We start from the raw sequence: 16,269 nt of genomic DNA, 5'->3' as shown, positions 1-16,269 counted from the left end.
AATATATTTGTGAATTTTTGTGCTTCGCATTACAGAACACAGATAGTCCCAGCCCCAAATGGGTTGTATCCATTTGCAAATGAAGGCAGCCACTTATGTCTCCAATTCAGGATTGTTCAAAGGCAGTCTTAGCCAAGGATGCTTATGTTATTTTTTCCATAACCATGCAAAGGCCAAATAAGGGTTGTTGGTTTTTTTTCTGAGCCTAGAAGTCTATGGTAATACATATTGTCTTTAGGTACATTTTATTTTTAAACAAACTTCAGAAGAGACAGGTCAGAGTAAATAATTTCAATGTTAGATTGTAGTAAATTGCTAGGCATATCATCATTTACTGCAAATAAAGGTTCATGACTGAAATAGAGAACGTTGGATGGATATGAAGTCAACTACCCAGTCACTAAATAGTGACATGAAGCAGTACTGCTCACTGCCAGGTTTACCTTCCATCTTTGTCTGGAAGAGTTCTTTCAAGTTCACCTCAGTTGGGTGGACTTGGAATCTGGAGATTAAGATGGGATGCATGTGTGTGACTGTGTCCAGTTGGAATAACATTTTCTTCTTGCAGATCATTCTTTATAACAAGAAAAAGCAAAACAAAGCACACAAAACAAAGTTTGTTTAAAATTATATCAGATTATCTATGTTGGAAAATCTACCCCTATAAATTCATATATTAAAACAAAAAATCAGAAGATCAAGATGATCTCCCAATACATTTTCCCTCAGGATAGCCACAGCTTGAGAAATAAAAACAATTAGCAACCTTTATTACTTGTCTAGAAAAAAAATTGCCTCTTCAGGAATGTTACCTCTATTTGCTAGTCTGTTCTAACCAGATTTCCCTTTCTCGCATGGGAAATTTAACTGGAAATATTAGTGGCCTGTTCTTGCTTGATAACATTTCTGCCATAAGCACTTAAAAGGCAAGGTTCCTATGCGAAGTAGTCTGATAAAGACTTTCTTTGCAATGGCAAAAACACCAATTTACTTGTTCAAAATGATAAAGAGTTAAGGCCAGAGTTCATAACCTGAACTTATCCTGTGACACTCCCTCCCCCTTTCACTTGATGAAAACATGCTCATGTGAAGTGAATTCTGAAACTGAATCCACTGAACACACTCAGCATTTGGTAACCGATTTGTACTGTGACATTCAAACATCTGCCATGGCCGTTGCAATGTAAATAGGAAATTCTAAATGTGATTTGAATTGCCCTTTGGGGAGTTTTACACTGAGAGACGGTACATTTCCAAGGTAGCCAATACTTAATATGGAGCAAGCCCAGTGGTCGGGTTGGAGACTGTTCTGCTTCAGAGCACAAGTTGACAGGAAACTCTGCACGCCTTCAACTGGACCGAGGGAATTCGGCGGTTGACGTAGCCATACATATTTTTGAAATAGTTTCTCTTGTTAGAAATGTTTTACATTAGCCCGTGAAAATAAGCACCTTCATTATTCACATACAGTGATTCAGTTTTGAGGCGACAGCTGCCTACATAGATCCTAGTTTACAGACTGGCATAAGCAACGACTGTTTTTTAATTAGCAATAAGCTTTTTGTAATTATTAGAAGTCAGCCTTTCCTGTGATTGAAGTACCTATGCTAGCATATATGCTCTCATAGTAAACAGAAGGGCTCAGTCCTTTCCCATGAAATGCAACTGATTACGTAGGTACTGCTGTGTGGCCCATTGAAAATGCATCATCAATTCAGATTTTATTAGGATGTTGCCAAGACTTCTTAAGCAAGAATTAAATTCAAGGGCATTGAATTTTGTATATTTTTGGTATTACCTGATATAAAATTCTAGTTGTGTCTACCCATAAATAAATTCAGCTGTTGAGGTTTCTTTACAATGTGGGATTAAGTGAAGAGAAGTGCATTGCTAAAATTCTCCACTAGAGGGCCACAGCTCCCTCCTTCCTTGTGCGTCTGGGTCAGGGCTCAAAAAAAAATAAAAAAGGTAAATATTATTATGTTATTTTTCCCCCTCAAGTTCGTTGTTTTATATATAAAATAATAACATAAAAACATATAAATATACGATAGGCAAAAATATTTTTAAAAAATAATGGTGCAGAATTGTGTAGAGTAAAAAGCTTCCCTGCCAGTTTACAATTTTCCCCTCCAAGCCCCACCAGTTTTTTTTCTTAACGTGAATGTGATTGCACTAAACATTCATTTTATGTCTTGCTTATCTGTTTTATTTACTAAACTATGTATTGTAGGCATCTTTTCCTGTCAGTTCACACAGATCTACCTTTTCTTCCATATGGTTCCAGAATATTCTATTGTAGGCCCTTAAAAAGATTTGTTTAATAAGTCCCCTATAGATGGACATTTAGATTGTTTTCAGTATTTTGGTATTAAAAAAATTCTGTGGTAAACATTCTTTCATTTATTTCTTTGCATGAATGTGAGAGTTTCTCTGTGAGTTAAATTTCCTAGCTACATAATAGCAAGGCTTATTTATTTAGAACTTTAATAAATATTGCAAAGAGTGTCTATCTCCAGAAAAAAAAAAAAAACTGTGGTTTTGTGATTTAAACTCACACTATGTGTGAAAGTGCCTTTTAGCCCTGACCCTGGCAAACACTGCATATGCCAAACCTTATAATCTTTGCCAATCTATTAAAGGAAAAATAATATCTTTGTCTAGGTCCATGATAACTAACTTCAATGAATAAATTAAATTGAAAATTGAAAAAAAGTTGTGAAAATTTGCTTTACATGTTTTATCAGAAGATGGACGTAGGATGACCGGTTGTTAATGGTTCCAGAAAAAAATATCATTGGGCAAACTGACCTGACTTCCATAAACTAGTGGTAATAAAACCAGTCCTAGGTCCAAATATTTAAAATTTTCCACAAGACTTTTATATCATTTGACAAAAATTATTATAAAAAATCTGTAAAGGAAGGTGGGTGGGTATTATTATTTTTAACATCCAGGTGAGAATGAATCTTTTTAATCATCACTATTATAATCTCCAGCATAAGAACTTCAGTAATGAATCTTGAATCTAAAAGTGAATCTTACTTCATCTTCTAAGCCTGTTTCTCCGTTTCTCCTTAGAGACTATCACAAGTTGCCCATTCTTTTCTCTCCATTCTAAACTACAGCACCCACCCTTTCCTCTTCGTTTTTAGCAAAGAACAAAATGCCCAGAATTTAAATGTCAAGTATTTTTTTCCTAACAAATATTTTTGTTACTAGGTTGAACATACACCCAAGTAGCAGGTTAAAAATAATTACAGCACAACCTGGCTAGTTTGTTGTACCATTTTTGTTCATTTTCCTCTGACAGAAACCCAATACCTTTCATGATAGCCATATATATCCTACCTGACCCAAAAATATCCCATCAAGGGACAAGCCCACCTTGGAAAATTGCAAAGCAGTCAAGGCTTGTCCCTTTCCCTCCCCACTCCCCATCCCCGCCATATCCCACATTTCACCCCTTTCCTCCTTCCACCCTCCACCTAGCTGTGTTTAGCTTTATCCCAGTAATCTATACCAGAAGGGAGATATCTGAACTTCAATGTTAGTTGACTATGTCTTCCAGGGTGTGGAGAGTACATATAAATGAAGAACATTCAGAGACTCAAAGGAGAGCTTTCCTTAAGGGGATAATTAGGAATAGAGAGCAGGAGATGTATTTTCAAGCACAGAATATGTCCTAGGAGGTTTCTGTGCCTATTTATATGGAGCATCTCTGAGTCTATGTAAATGCGAAATTCCAGTTGTAGAAAAATAGAATGGTAAAGAACCACTAGATGTACTGGGGTATCATTATTTCTTTCAATCTAATAGTTTGCTCTAGTATGTATGTGTGTGTGTTGGGTGTGTGTGTGTGTTTGGTTTGGTTTTGATCACCCATACTTCAAGCTTTATAATAGAAGGTTTTAAACCACATGCCAGCCTCCCTGGGTATGGGAATTTTGTTGGGCTCTGGCTGATGCTAATTGAGGAAATAGCCCCCTCCTTCCTGCCCCCTTCAACCAGATAAGAATCAGTGTGACTTAAGTTATCTCACTGATGTCTTATTTTGAGGTCTCTAAATTTTTAGGTTGTTCTATATGTTCCATTTTTAGTAATTAATGAATATATTTGAAATAAAGGAGATAAATTGAGGCAGAAGTGTAATTATTGGCTGCCAATTTATGAACTTGAGAAATACGGCTATGCTAGAAAAAGGAAAATACATAAGAATAAGGAAAAATGAGTTACATACATGGGTATGGTTTTTGTGAGAAATGAGTTATGTATATGGGGTAAATTCCTGAGTGTGAATGTTATTGTAAAAAATAATAATTTAATAAAAATTCATTTATACAAACCAGAAAGAGATTTGTGTAGATAAACTTGAATTTATTTCTGCCTTGTACTGTAATTTTCTGTGTTGAAAATGTGATTTTAGATTATAAAGCTCCAGCTACGCAGTAATTTCTTATCAGCTGTGTAAAATAACCTTTGGACTGAATATTTTTAAATTGTTGTATATTCTGTATAAGATACTATGCATAAAATTCTCCATGCTCTGTGTTAGAGAGGTAATGAATAGAATAATTTGACAGAGGGTGAAATGCTTTTCAATATGATTGGGAAAACTATTTTAAAAATATTAAAAAGTTTTCCAGTGGTTGAAAAGTTTATGTCCAGAAGCCTAGAAACAGAGTTGGTTCATTTGACAGGCACTGGAGTAGTACACAGAAACAGGAACTATATTTTAGAAAGGAAGGGAGAGGAGAAGAGGGTAGGCGAGGGTAGAGGAGGGGAGAGGAGGGGAGGGAAAGGGAGGGAAAGAAGAAAGGAGGGAGGGAGGAAGGAAGGAAGGAAGGGAGAAAAAAGTTGATTTATTTTCCATATTCAGCTGTCCAGGTGGACTTTTAGAGGTTGAATTGTCACCAGGTGTGTCACACTGTGCAGTCCATCTCCGGGATATCCTTCCCTCTCCCTGGCTGGTTTGGAGCCAGAGGTGACAATGGAGGAGGACTGAGCAGTTCTACCTCATGCCCTGTACACACATGCACCTTTTTTTGTCCAATAGATTCCTATAGTTTAAAATGAATAAAATTCTGGTTAATGAACATACATCTAAATATGGTGTGTTTCATATACTCTATTCTAGTGTTGACTTGCAACTACTTTAAAAACATGATCCTTAAATTGCAATTTTGGGAAAGATGCTGTATATTTCCAACCCTTGAAGATGATATAAGCTTAACTCCATAATATGAACACAGCTCATCAGCTCAATTAATTCAAAAGGAAAAAACCCCAGACCAGTTAGTGTAGGCAAAATAACTGGGTGAATAATTGAACTTTTCATGTTTCAACGAGCACTTTTGACAGCAGGTTGATGAGGTCACACAGTAAGAGATACATGAATGCATTAGTGTCCTTAGGTGTGCATGTGTCTCGCTGGTATCCTTAGGTGCATGCACACACCGTTAGCATCCTCAGGTGCACGTGGATGTCACTTTCTATTAACTTGCATTCTCCAGAGACCCAAAGAAATGCTCATGTGTTTCTAAGTAACTAGCTTGTGCCAGTTTTTAAAACCTTCAGATGTCATAAGAGCTTACACATTGGCAAACTATTAAAAGGAGAAATGTCTCTAGTGTTTCTGAGATAGATCACCTTTTGTTGGAAATGCTGAATTACAGAGCGTTTTGGGATGAACCTCTGAAGTGCTTATTTGCTGTTTGTGTGGAAAAGTGCATTTTTCTAGATTAATTTTCAAAAAGATTTTGTTTGGAAAAATCAGTACTTTTATGGAGATATCAAGACTAATAATATTGAATTGTCATACATTTCTGGCCTGGTAGAGAGAGTTCTCTCTCCTCCCAGATCTGAAGCAGAAAGTAAATAAGAACTATAACCTTCTAAAATATTAAGATCAACATTATATCATCAATATTAGACATTTTCCAAAATTTAATCTTCATTTATCTTGGTTTTAAGCTAAACTTGAAGACTGGATTTTATAAGTATTTTTAAAAATCATATACACATTTTAGTTTTTACCTAGTTAAAACTCACTGGAAAAAGAAGAGCTGGTGTCATATACCAAAAACAATAATGATCTGTTATTATTTAAACTTCCAAGTCTTTCTTTTCCTCAATTGTGGATCCACACTACCTCAATTCAGTTCAACCAACGTTTCATAAAATTGCAGTTTAACTCATGACATGATGAGATTTAACACGCTCGTAAAATTCTCACTTGATGGTCATGTTTGGCCTGGCCTTAGCTCTCCTGTAGCCTCACTACACTTCCTTCACTTACCAAAAATTGTCTCCTCTGGAACAAATATTTTCCCTTGTCTCCCCATAGCAGCCTTTTCATTCCCACTCCTCTACCCTTATCTTGCTCTAAATCCTGCAAGTAAGCCAATTAAAACAATATAATCTAATCTGATTTGGTTGTCCCAAGGAAATTATGACAACATTATCCATGTCTCTGGATAGTTCCTCTCTTGTCTCACTCATGCTCTTAGAAAAACTTCAGTCCCAAGAACTGTGCAGTTAGCAAGCTCTCAGAATGACTCTACTTATTCATCAAACTGTTTGAAATCATGGCAAAGTTTGTTCCTCCATATTTTATTAAACTCAATTAAGTAATGGAATCTTTTGTCATCAGTCTCAACTTCATCTTCCATGGAAAACCCACTGCACTTTACAGTTCATGAGATGCCAGCCATTCATTTCTTTGTTGAAGGTAATTTGATCTATGTCTTGCTCTAGTTAAGATGCCCATGTCTTCCAGCATTTTTGACTTGGAGTTAGAGGCTAAGGTCAAGTTAACAATGGTAATCTGTCTCTGCAAGCAAACAATGAATCATCATTTGGATTTTAAGACTATGGTAAGCTTTGACTTGGCAGCTTGGTTCAAAGGTTGTCAGCAAAATGCATGAAAGTGGCCTGCATCTGGAACCTCTGCTCACAGATGTCAAGGATTCCCTAACAAGGCCACCAGTGTAGTCGTGAATAATTGGTAAGAAGGAGGGGTGGTTAAAGAAGTATTAGTCCCATGCCCTATTTAGACTGGATTGATTTGATCTAGACTTAATAATATTAAAAGCTCTTCTAGTCATTCCCAGGGCACAAATAAAAATGCTTTCAAATTATTAAGGAAGACTGTGACCTATTCAGGACAATATGTAAGGAAAGAGTGATAACATGAAGTAGTTCATTTTAGTCCCTGACCTTGGATCAAGTAAACTGCCATTTGAAAGGGAAAGAGCTTCATGGAGAGTTGCAATATTTTATTACTAATTGAATTGGAGTTTGTTTTGGAGAGTTGGCAGGTAAAGTAGCTGAAGCCGAGATGAACAGTTCATAAAAGTTAGGGGCCAATTTCTTTCAATTATCTTGTTGTTCTTATTCTTAAGGAATTCACACAAACTGGTGACTTTGAAATAAAGAAAACTTTGAGATCTAGTTGATTTTGAGTTTTTCCTAAACAAATGCAGTGCCTGCTACATAGTAACCATTGAATTAATATTTGCTAATTGAATGAATGAAGCCTTAGTGGTTGTTTATGAGTGAATATTTATATCTGTCTTTAAAATACTGGCATGCAGAAAAGGCATTTGTTTTCACAAGCCATGGCCTAAAAGCAATGCTTTTTATGATTTGAACTGATGAGAATCTACTTACTCTATTAGAGTTATTTGATTTTATTGCATTATGCAAAATAACATTAACTGCTTCTCTTGTGTTTCTGTTCCTGATGCTTTATTTTTCTATAGTGATAAAGGGGGAATAATATTCAGGAAAGACATCTGTTTGCCAGGTGAGGGTTTGAGCTGATCACTAATATAGAAGTTTCATTAGTATATGTGACTATCATTTGTTCACTTTCATTGACCTTAATACTGACATGAAGAAAATTTTCATTAAGGATTCATTTTACATGGATACCACAAATTAACACTCTAGGATAATAGTCAAAGAGCAGTTGCCTCTCTTCTGGTAGCAAATATGAAAAAAGAAAAGAATTATTATTAATTATACTGTTCCTGGATTCTATAAACTTATCTTGGGTATGTACTGAAGGGAGTATTAACACACTTGAGCAGAAGCAGAAACACTTGGGGATTTGGGATTCCAGGGTTTCTTGCCTAGTATATAAGCACCTCCTATACCTCGTCTGCCCTCTTTGTCTAATCACCATATTGCTCATCATCCAATCAGTGAGTTCTAAGCAGATAATACTGAAAGTTTCCCTTAGCATTTCAAAGTAGAATTCTTTTTTTTTTTCTCACTGTTGTGGCCTCTCCCGTTGCGGAGCACAGGCTCCAGACACGCAGGCTCAGCGGCCATGGCCCACGGGCCCAGATGCTCCACAGCATGTGGGATCTTCCCGGACTGGGGCACGAACCCGTGTCCCCTGCATCGGCAGGCGGACTCTCAACCACTGCGCCACCAGGGAAGCCCTCAAAGTAGAATTATTGCCTCTGGTATGATTGGTGCTATCCTCTAACTCAGTGGTTTAGACGTGGGTGTCCTTCTTTCTAGGTACTACCCCTATCCTTTAAATTCTATGGATCTTGTGGAAAGCAGTGATTGGTGACATAGCATCTCAAACTTAATATCTAATTGTTTCATAGAGAAGCAGAAAATTATGGGATCTAATCTTACTTATCAGTTTCTATGGTTTTGAATATAGCATAGCCAACTTATTGTAAACTCATACTAAATTAGAATGTACCAGATTTCCATCATTGTAGGTGTTTTACTGATCATTTTCATAATAAAAAATATTTGAAATGTAAAACTAAATAGAGCTATGGAAATAACAGAAACCAATATGGCCCTCAGAGAGGTGACTTTCCCAGAGTAACATGGGTAAGAATTAATAACTCCCAATGCCCAGTCCAGGTCTCTTCTCTCTGTACTATCCTGGTTCTGTGAAATGAGGTGAGAACATAGATCTCAGGTCCTTTCTTAAGGGCCCATAAACCAGTAGGGTAAGTTCTTATCTCCCAGTTAGTGTAGTTACTCCTGGGAAGAAGTATAAAGTCATGTTTAAGAAAATGATACTGAATCACGAATGCTGACTCAGGCTGTGCAAGCTCTGAGCAAACGACTTCACATTAGTTTCCTTAGTTTCTTCTGTTAAATGAAAATAATAACAGACATTCCCTTACAGGGTTGTTTTGGTTATCAAATGAGATAATACAAGGATAGGGCTTAGAACAGATCTGGCACACAGTAGGTACTCAGAAAATGTCAGCCCCCTAATCATGAGCCTTTCCTCAGTTCTCCAAGTCATTCATTTCCCATAAGTTGCTCTCTGGTCACTCTTACCTTCTCTTATTTCTGCAAACTTTTGTCCTCTCTCTGATTGAATTCTTAAATTCTGAACATCTGCTGGAGGTCAAAAGTCTCCTAACCACAGTTTTAACCATGCTACTTATTTTCACCTTTTAGTAGCTGAATAAAACATAAAAGAAGGGCTTCCCTGGTGGCGCAGTGGTTGAAAGGCTGCCTGCCGATGCAGGGGATACGGGTTCATGTCCTGGTCCGGGAAGATCCCACATGCCGCGGAGTGGCTGGGCCCATGAGCCATGGCCGCTGAGCCTGCATGTCTGGAGCCTGTGCTCCGCAATGGGAGAGGCCACAACAGTGAGAGGCCCGCATACCGAATAAATAAATAAATAAATAAATAAATAAATAAATAAATAAAAGAAGATTGAAAATTAGGCATGAATAAATTAACCCTTGGTTTTCAGAATGGATATATTTCTTCTGGGACTATTAATATAATCCATCAGTTTTAAACTGAAATGTTAAAGTTCTAGAATTGTTACATATTGTTTGGCTTTTATCTGGAACACTGATGAAGAGGAAATATTGTTACTAGATAGTTATTAGTACTGTACACACATCTGGAGACTGGCAACCACCAGGTTCCACAAAAGGGGCAGCAGCCATCATGAATGCCCTAGTGAGATACCATGCTGACCCTGGCATATAAGGTATCCATTGCAAAAAGGAACATTGCCACTTGACTTCAACACTGAAACACTCCGAACATTTCCTTAAGGATTGTGCTGTATGTGAGCATATATTCAGAAAACAAGCCTAAAAGAAATGAGCCAGGAGGAACTTGCTTTCGGGACTTATCCCAGCCCCATTGTCTTAGGCTCATTTCCCTTTTCTGATCCACATACTGTTTTCCAATCCTGAGCTGCTGGATTATCCACACTCTGTAGCTCTTACAGAGCCCCTGCCCTGTCTGCCTGCCCTCTCCAACCAGTGCTTTAATTGCCAAGGTAAACTGAAAAGGCCTGTTATCAAAAACATAAGAATGGCTGCATACTGATTCAGATTTGCTTAGTTGCTGTGGCCTTCTGCAGTCAATATCTTAATATTTTCTAGCCCATTTGCAACTGGAATGTGAGCATATTAGGCCATTTTGGAAGAGAGATGCCATATGGCAAAAACAAGCAAACAAACAACGACAAACAATGAAAGAAATATTTAGGGACCAAGAGAGTATTCCCTCTGATCTCTTATACAATCTGTCGTCTGGTCCTATCCATTCCACCTCAAGGAAAATCTCTTGGTACAACCTTTTATCTCCATCCTTTTCCAGATCTCCAGTTCAGGTTCTTTTCTCTCACTAAGATGCCTGCAATTGCCCCCAACTGGGCTCCCAACCTCCAGTCCAATATGCACACTGTCGTCAGTCTGACCATGATGTTTTTATGGCAACCTGCAAGCACCAGATTAAAGCTTCAGTGTGATATTAAAAATGGTTCACTTTTAAGGACCAGCACAACTCTTCAACATCATTCTTGTTCCTATAAACCCTGTCCTTTAGCCATAAAGAAAATGTGTCTCTCACTTTCAATAAAAGACTTTACTCATTCATTCTCTTCCTTCTGACTGATGAATTTCTACTCTTCTAGACCCAGTTCTAATGCTACCTTTCTGAAGACACCCTGATTCCCTCCTGATAGGGTTAACTTTTCTTTTCTTTTAGATTCCTTAGCCTTTTTTTTTTTTTTTTTTTTTGCGGTACGCGGGCCTCTCACTGTTGTGGCCTCTCCCGTTGCGGAGCACAGGCTCCAGACGTGCAGGCTCAGCGGCCATGGCTCACGGGCCCAGCCGCTCTGCGGCATGTGGGATCTTCCCGGACTGGGGCACGAACCCGTGTCCCCTGCATCAGCAGGCGGCCTCTCAACCACTGTGCCACCAGGGAAGCCCCTCCTTAGCCTTTTTTATGTGTCTCTATTCGCAGCACTTGTCAGAATGTTCTGTATCAATTTTTCACATCTTCCTGAATCAGTCTCTTGGATTCTCAAAAACAATACTAGCCTTATTTATTTTATATCATCAGTGCCAAGCACAGGACCTTGTGAATAATGTAAATGTTGAATAAATGTTTAATAAGCAAATGAATGTATAATAAGAATGCCATGCAGGGAGCCAGTGTTCTGTTTTTGTATAGGATCAGCCTTGCACACAGTTATGCGTTTTGGAGTAGAGAAGCATTCCTTCCTTCTTGTTTTCTTTTCTTCACCAAATATTTATTGAGCAACTTCTGTGTTCCAGGTTCTATGTATGGGAGGTGTCAGGCATATTAAAAATAATAAAATATTGCCTCTTCCCTACAGGTGCTCTCAATTTTAATATGAAGGAAAAACAGCAAAGTAATAATATGAGTTGAGTACCAGTTGCTTTACAGGAGCCCCTTTCATATTTATAACTGGACTGTGGAGATGTCTTCTACTCTCTGAGGGCCAGCATTTGAGATGAGTCTTGAGTGCACGTGGTCACCTCCATATTGCACCCGGCACCTAAGCACGTGCAGAAGGTCTTGGGAGAACCTCTTCAAAGTATATCAGTAGTTCCTAGAGAATGGTGTCTGATGTGGAGAATGAAAAGGTCATTGATCAAAGGGTCAGGACCCCTTAGTTCTAGTTTTAGCTCTGCTACTAATTAGTTATGACCTTGGGCAAGTGATCCAATCTATTGGATATCTTGTCTGTAAATTGAGGGTGTTGGTCTATACTCTAGGTCAGTGGCTGTCAACCAGGAGTTTATCATAGGATTTTAAAAATATATGTATTCAGTCCCTACCAAAGAGTCACTTAAATCTCCGAAGCTAAGGCCAGGCCATGTGTATTTAGCAAAATAACTTGCTGGTGATTCTGACAGGCTTTGACTGAGCTATATCTGCTCTCGATGATATCTTGATATCTGAGGTCTCTGGGCCTCTGTCTGGCAGGTCCCCACCCTGACTGAGACACGGAGACTCTAGGCCCGCTCCAGTCTTTCTCCTTAATAGGCTGTGAGAACCAGGAACATTGTTTCAAAAAACAATCAGATCAGTAGCTGACATCATAGGTCTTCCTGAAAGAGAGGAAAGAGATGCAGAACAGAGATAAGACAAAAAAAAGTCCCCAAATGCTTGTGGGATGCTGGTAATCACAGCCGGCACCAAGCTGGCTCTCTGCAGCTTCTTGAACTTTAAGATGGACCCAGTCATTCTGATGCCCTCACTCCCATATATTTATTCTCTGACTGAGGCACAAAGATCTGAGTGAGCTAATGCATCAACCCATGAAAAATGAACAATTAAAACAATGAAGTTGTCAGTTCTTTTACCGGATTGCAAATAAATAACCTGCCTGTCAGGCTGGCTGCTCTGCTGGACCATTAGTTTAATACAAAGACATTCTGAGAAACGGGTGGATGACAGCTGATCTATTACCGGGCCTTTGATAAAGACTTGAGCAAAATATGCTATCACAAAACACCTAAGGTCAATCCCAATTTGTGAGAAGCAAAGTATTAGATGAAATTTGAATACACCTCTCTGCCCATCATGAAAGCTACAGGCTTTTAAAAAAAAACAACTGGTGAGATGGTGGGTACTTGTTTTGACAGTCTAAAACACTTTTCTGCTTATGCTTAGTTAGCTGTCAGGGACTCTGTGCTGATGTAGAAGGCCTTGGAGTTTCTAACCATCACAGTGATCTTGGGACTGCACAATGTATCTTCTTACTAGGCCGGACAGGTTCTTCCCATGAGAAGTTACTCTAAGCCGTGTCAAATGCTAACACAGTCATGAATTTCCAAACAAAAAGTCAATTCATTGCATTTTCTTATGTGTAGTGTATGGTTTGAATTCTGTGTGCCATCTCAGAAAATGTTTGCCAGCCAGATATATCGCTCAGGTAAAATAATTACATAAGACAGTAGACAAGACAATTAAACAAAGACAAATTCATTACATTCTCTAGTTGAGATCTCATCTATCTTTAAGTTTTAGTGGGAAAAGTAAAGATATGAATGACCTCTCACAAGTCACTTTGAAGAAGATAATTGTTATTTCTTAGGAGCAAAAAGTACTATTAGAAAATTTACCCTATAGTAAAACTAGGTGAGAGGCACTGTTTATGACATTTTCAGAGTTAACCAACTTGTCTCTCTAACTGATTTGTCTCATCTTGAATTTAGCAAAGCTGACTCTTCAGTTTTTAATAAAAATCATTCAAATGCCCAAGAAGCAAACAAATCAAAAATACAATATTTTCCCTTCCAAAATCTTTTGGGTATTTATCTCTATTCAAGTCATATCTTCATGGTCAAAGTGATGTAAGTTCTACCTAAATCAAAAAATAGGAACTGTCAGTTCAGTCTTATTTTGGAGTACATTCACTGGTTAATTCAAAGGGTGAAATCTAGCTTTAATATGGAGAAACAACTTAAATCTACAGAGAAGCCACCCTCAGAGGCTTTGTGGTCCTTTGGTTGCCCAAAATGATTTCAACTAGAAAGAGGCATCAACTATATTACTTCAAACTGGTTTGACCGGTTCTTCCAGGGAACTGGGTGGCTAACTATTAAACAAGGTGGACAAGAAAATGTCAATATAAAACTCTCCAGGCTGATTTTTCTACCTACTAAGTCAAACCACAACTTGGCCTCTTGTCCAACTTTGTAATCTTTTCAATGTTATATAAAATTAGCACCTTCTCACCTCCTAAGAATCCCCGAGAGACTGGAAAAAAGCTCAGAGCTCATCCTAAGGCTATCTTGGTTTTGTTCCTGATTTTTCCTTAGTAGCCTTGCCATTTGGGCAAGTGGCTTAATGTTTGCTTATCTTGCTATGTGCACAGTAACATCTGCTTAAAGGAGACCTTATACATAAAAACAAACACTGTTCTATAGTCAGGGGGAGCCCTTTAAGTTGTTTTCTTAAAACAGAAAAAATAATGTTATTACATTGAGCATTAAGAAGAACAAGCAATTCATGATATAGAAACTTCCACTGCAATCTGCATTTAGTCTTCTGTCAGTTTTAGCCCTTGAGAAGTCTCTTCCTCCTGAGTCTTACTGTAGGTGTATCTGGGCACTCAAGTTGCTTCCCAGGTTCTTGCTGGGTTCTGACCTTCCCTCAAGAGTCCCAGGTCATTCTCAAAGTGACATTTATTAAAACCTGTCCTTTGGTTCCGCTAAGGAAAAAAAAAAATTAATAATTGATGATAGTTTTTCCATATATTTTTTTATTTTTTAAGGTTATTTTATGACATAGGTTTGTTTATTTATTTATTTATGGCTGCATTGAGTCTTTGTTGCTGCACGTGAGCTTCCTCTAGTTGCGTTGAGTGGGGGCTACTCTTCGTTGCGGTGCGCAGGCTTCTCACTGTGGTGGCTTCTTTTGTTGGGAAGCATGGACTCTAGGTGCACGGGCTTCAGTAGTTGTGGCACGTGGGCTCCGTAGTTGTGGCTAGCAGGCTCTAGAGCACAGGCTCAGCAGTTGTGGTGCACGGGCTTTGTTGCTCCGCGGCATGTAGGATCTTCCCAGATCAGGGCTCGAACCAGTGGGCCCTGCATTGGCAGATGGATTCTTAACCTCTGTGCCACCAGGGAAGTGCCCATATATATATATATATATATATATATATATATATATATATATATTTTATGTTAATTTGTTTTTTTTAACATTTTTATTGGAGTATAATTGCTTTACAACGGTCTTAGTTTCTGCTGTATAACAAAGTGAATCAGCTATATGCATACGTATATCCCCATATCTCTTCCCTCTTGCGTCTCCCTCCCACCCTCCCTATCCCACCCCGCTAGGTGGTCACAAAGCACCGAGCTGATCTCCCTGCTCTATGAGGCTGATTCAATGCAATCCCTATCAAACTACCAATGGCATTTTTCACAGAACTAGAACAAAAAATTTCACAGTTTGTATGGAAACACAAAGGACCCCTAATAGCCAAAGCAATCTTGAGAAAGAAAAATGGAGCTGGAGGAATCAGGATCCCAGACTTCAGACTATACTACACAGCTACAGTAATCAAGACAGTATGGTACTGGTACAAAAACAGAAATATAGATTAATGGAACAAGACAGAAATCTCAGAGATAAACCCACGCACATATGGTCACCTTATCTTTGATAAAGGAGGCCAGAATATACAGTGGAGAAAAGACAGCCTCTTCAATAAGTGGTGCTGGGAAAACTGGACAGCCCATGTATTTTTTATATTACATGGTTTAAAAAATATTTATATTTGTATTTATTTCTATAAAGACTTGTGCATCAAGCTATTGTTAATAACATAGCTCTATTTAATAACATGGTCTCTAAGGTAAGTCAGAAGCTACTTAAAATATTTAGAAATACAGAGATTGTGATAAGTTGAATAATAGACCCTCAAAGATGTTCTAATTTCTGCAGTCTGTTAATAGGTAATCTTACATGGCAAATGGAACTTCGCAGAAGTTAATGATTTTGAGGTGGAGAGATTTTTTTGGATTACCTGGTAAGTCTAATGTAATCAAAAATTTCTTATAAGAGGGAAACAGTCAGAGCAGAAACAAGCAGCTAAACTGCTGGCTTAGAAGATTGAGAAAGTGGCCAAAAGCCAAGGAATATAGGTGGGTCCTAGGAGCTAGAAGAGACAAAGAAATGGATCCTCTCCTCAAGTGTCCTGAAAGAACACAGCCCTGTCAACACCTGATTTTAGACTTCTAACCTGCAGAACTGAGAGGTAATAAATTTATGTATTTTAAAGCCACTGAATTTGTGACAGTTCCTTACAGCTTAGGAAACTAATACAGAAACATTTATAATAATGCAAGCCTTACCTTGTCTAACATACATACATACATGCCATTGCCAGCACACTGTTTGGGAATTGTATTGATAACTCATATGTATCTGGGTCTTTCCCTCTGGAAATTTTTTGTCTTCCCTACTCTTTTTTCCTTCCCCTTCCC

At 38.1% G+C, this 16,269-nt stretch overlaps 1 pseudogene across 1 annotated transcript in view; it reads left to right on the top strand.

Annotated features, from left to right (window-relative positions):
- LOC309805955 overlaps nt 1–15,956 on the top strand; it is a 193,352-nt pseudogene extending 177,396 nt beyond the window's left edge. The window contains exon 12 of the transcript in view: nt 15,728–15,956. The product of the transcript in view is annotated as an uncharacterized misc_RNA (transcript). The remainder of the gene's footprint in view (nt 1–15,727) is intronic.
- Nucleotides 15,957–16,269: the final 313 nt, after the last annotated feature.

Source organism: Mesoplodon mirus (assembly GCF_964341445.2).
Source record: "Mesoplodon mirus genome assembly, chromosome: 6".
NCBI lineage: Eukaryota > Metazoa > Chordata > Mammalia > Artiodactyla > Ziphiidae > Mesoplodon > Mesoplodon mirus.
The sequence above is the reverse complement of the archived record's forward strand: the minus strand, read 5'-3'. Positions and strand labels throughout refer to the sequence as shown.